Source organism: Dermochelys coriacea, chromosome 9 (assembly GCF_009764565.3).
Source record: "Dermochelys coriacea isolate rDerCor1 chromosome 9, rDerCor1.pri.v4, whole genome shotgun sequence".
Lineage (NCBI taxonomy): Eukaryota > Metazoa > Chordata > Testudines > Dermochelyidae > Dermochelys > Dermochelys coriacea.
In genome coordinates, this window is record NC_050076.1 from 39,901,729 (window position 1) to 39,905,666 (window position 3,938).

Genomic DNA, 3,938 nt, shown 5'->3' on the forward strand with positions numbered 1-3,938 from the left:
AAATTACTTTTTTAAATTTAATTTTACAGTTCACAGAAAGGATTAAGGGTACTTCATCCCTTATACAGAAGAACCTAGGAAGTTCTATAAGTTGTGCCTCTCACAGGTTCCTGGAGATCTGCCACACAGCTCAGGGTTTGTTGCTGTCTCCTTGTAGGATTGAACATCCATAGATGGCTGAGACTTTTGCCCTGGTAGACAGTGTCACACAGGGAGGGTATTTAATTTCCCTTCCTAATGCACACAGTCCCAACACCACATTGTGCCTTAGGTCAGACTTCTGTGAGAATGGGAAAGCAAGTTGTGTGTTCTCATCTGCTGACTGGTAAGATGCAATGTATAGACATTCCAGTGGCGTTTGGTTGGAATTGTTCCACATTATGGAATACTTTTGTTCTGTGTTTTTCTTTTAAGACATTCTAGGAAATTCCACTAAAACATTTGTTAAAAGAGTTTCAGGGTTGTATGGCTAAAGGCCCAAACAACAGTCAATTATAATGGTAAAGCTGCACACACACAACTTTAACTCTCACCCATTTGCTATGGTCCTTTCTTTAATTCTGTGATCATATACCATATTTCAAATAATACAGTGTAATATCATACTTTTTCCTATACTTTTGGATGCAAGCATGGCATCTTGTAGGACTGGCAACTACAATGCATACATCAGGCAAAAAAGAATCCATTAAAATCATGTATATGAAGGGAACATAGAAAACTATTCTTACACAACATAGCACCGATTAAGAATAACAAAAAGGAGTATTGTTGAAATTGGCTGGCATTTGTCAGCCACCTAAGTTTGAGGCTAAGTTAGCTCATTTGTTAACAGCCCAATCACCCAATTTCAAATCAGGCTGTGCTGTGCTTCTAGCTGAAAATAAATTAGACATGTTTAAGTTAATAAAACATATCATGGACCATTATGATAATGTATGTGATGAAAGAATTCAAGACATGATATGTATATAAGGTTGTAAAAACTTGATATTATATTCTACTGTATTTAATTTGGTCATTTCTTAATGTTAGAGAATTTAACAGGGTTTTTTTTCATGGAAGTTTTATTTACTTTATGTCCAGATAGTATCTGACCCTTGTGTAGGCATGTGGGGGAGTTGGGAGAGGTGGGAGGGAGGGAAACGGTGAGGTGAGGTGAAAAACAAAACTCACAGCCCAGGGGAAGGCCACCTTTGTACCCTCCCAATTCTGACTGTTTCAGGGGCCAGAGTGCTCATGGCATAATTTAGACATGGAAGCTTCTTGGGGCTGCCCTATGGACAGCAGCACTGCTTAGAATCCTCGCAGTGCTAGGTGCTTTAGCCCTGCCCCGATGTACTCCTTTCATCCACAGCCCTATGCGCTACATCAGGGCTCATGAGGGGTCTCTGTGCTGCAGAAATTCTCCCTAGCTGGAACCAGGGATTTTAGGACTGCTATGCTGTTCCAATCCTTTTACCCAACATAAACAATCCAGAATTTCACTTGTGGGAATGTGCTAGGAGGCCCAAATGCAAATAATTGCTCTTTCTAGCACTCCAATGGGAGCAAACCTCCCTCAAAAGAGCAGTGAGCATGTAAGGCCATTGCTCTTCTGGTTGTACACTGACAGGAGAGCTGTGATGTTTTGGAGTTCAACCTAGGCCAATAAGGAATGGTGTTACCACCTACGCTGCAACTCTGGGTGCCTTAAATGCTATGCTGCTGTGGCTCTCAGCCCAGACACCAACAGCCTGCATACAAACAGGCAAGTTATACCCTGGCTTTCACCGCCCAGTTGCTTTTTGTAAAGTGACCCCAGAACCACCTCTATCAGTCTTGAGTTTCCCCAAAACCATCTGCCTCTGCAGCATTCAGCCCTCTCCTGGAACACTCACAGAAGTTAAGTTTGGTACTCCTTTAATATAAGGAATCATTAATATAATATAGGTGTTTGACAAATCACTTATTTCACTCACAGCACTGAACTGGTTTACAGTAAAGGTAAAACAAGTTTACTAATGAAAAAGCATAGGTTTTAGTGATACCAATTACAAGAAGTAAGGACGGAAATGGTTTCAAACAAGCAAAAGTAAAAATATGCTTCTAAAACTAAACCTTAACTTCAGCAAGTTGCAATCTTTGCCTACGCAGGTTTCTCACCTATAATCAATTGAGAGAGACTTCAACCTCCTTGACCGAAGACACAATTTTCTGGAATTTCAAGAGCTCTAGTCTCCTTGAATCCCTGAAGTGATGGGCAACTGTGATGGGGCGGCTGGCCCTCACTAGCAGAAAAGGGGTTAAAAGTAGCCCTAGGGAGGCTGTGCCAGAGGCAGCCAATTAGAAAGGAGCTGAGAGGAGCACCCAATCATGGCCCAGAAGATTCACATAAGAATGGCTTCAGGGCAGAGTAAAGGTCAGTAGCTGACTGGAGCTTGAGGGGAGAAAATCAGGCTCCTAGCAGGAGGAACCAGCACCAGCACCAGCACCAGCACCAGCACCAGCACCAGCACCAGCACCAGCACCAGCACCAGCACCTGGGACAGAGCAGTGCTGCACACAGGGACCAGGGAAACTAGAGAGAGCTCCTGGCTGGCTGCTAGGCCTGCAGACTTAGGCCATGAGGTAAGGGCAGAAGAGGGTGCTGGAGCTGGCCTGGGACAATGAACAGTAGTTACCACTGCAAGAGTGGTTGGACAGAGATCCCAGATCCCCTGGAAGTGGGGAACACAGAGTGTGGCACAGCTGGAAGGCAGTGTCACTGAAGAGGATGCTACAGTCCTGAGAGTGATATGGGTCCTGGAACAAATGTGACGGTGGCAGGGCACCACCAAAGGAGGGCACCCTGGTGAGCAGAGCTAATTCCTATGACAGCCAGCAGGAAGTGCCCCAGTGGTGAGTCCTGCTCCATCACAGCAACTCAAATGTCTTTTTGCCTGCCTTGTGTCACCCCAAAGTTTCAAAAGCCAGGAAGGCTTCCTGCTATTTTCCCTTCCCATGGACTTCCCATCCCCCTGCTGATTCATATGTAAATAGGCTTCTATTGTTTTGATTCCACACTGCTTAATCTACATTGGAGACAAGTAGATAGCTGCCTTCCCTCCTGTCTGGGAGAAAATTTGTTTCTCCCTGGGTCTGGTCACAGATTTTAAAGCATAATATCAGTATGTATCCATGATTCCTCATATAGTGTTAATACTTACATTTTATAATGACCTTAATCACCAGTATGTCACATGCTTTCATAGGACCATACTCAATATGCTTTTATAATACAGTAATATTGTATATAATCAGTTGATTCAACTGTTTATCATTTCAGGTTCAGACCCCATATGTAAGAGGCTATCTCCACCACTTGCTAATTTTATGGCTTTGTTTACCTTGCATTTAAACGTACCTTCATTGCCTCTGCCTCTGCCTGACAACCAGGCTGGTCAGACAAACAAATACACATTATTTTGTTCAAGGTAGATTGTGTTTATGCATTCTTTGCCAAGCACATTTTAAGACACATAGTTCTAGCACACGTCTATAGCTCTCCTTATACAATAATATGAATGATCACTGAGTTATTAGTTTTCCAATGATATATGACATGCCACCTTCTGGGGATATATCATGACAATAGTGTGTTAGGTGTTGCAAGTATGTCAGGCCTGACAAGAGATGCTGACACAAAGAGTGAACCACCAATGGGCCTCTGTGTCACAAGAGCACATTCACTACCATGGAAGATGGGACCATCATTTCTTCTCTTCTTATGCTCCCAGCAACTCCCAGAGAGATTGTACCTGAGGCACAATCCCTCCTAGAGGGCCACCTGAGGCAGTGTTGCTGTGCACTGCCATGCAACAATAACCAGTATATTCCAGGTGAAATCTGACCCACTTCATGTAGAGAGGGGAATATATGAGTAGGAATATATGATAGTGAGAACTAATGTTTACTAC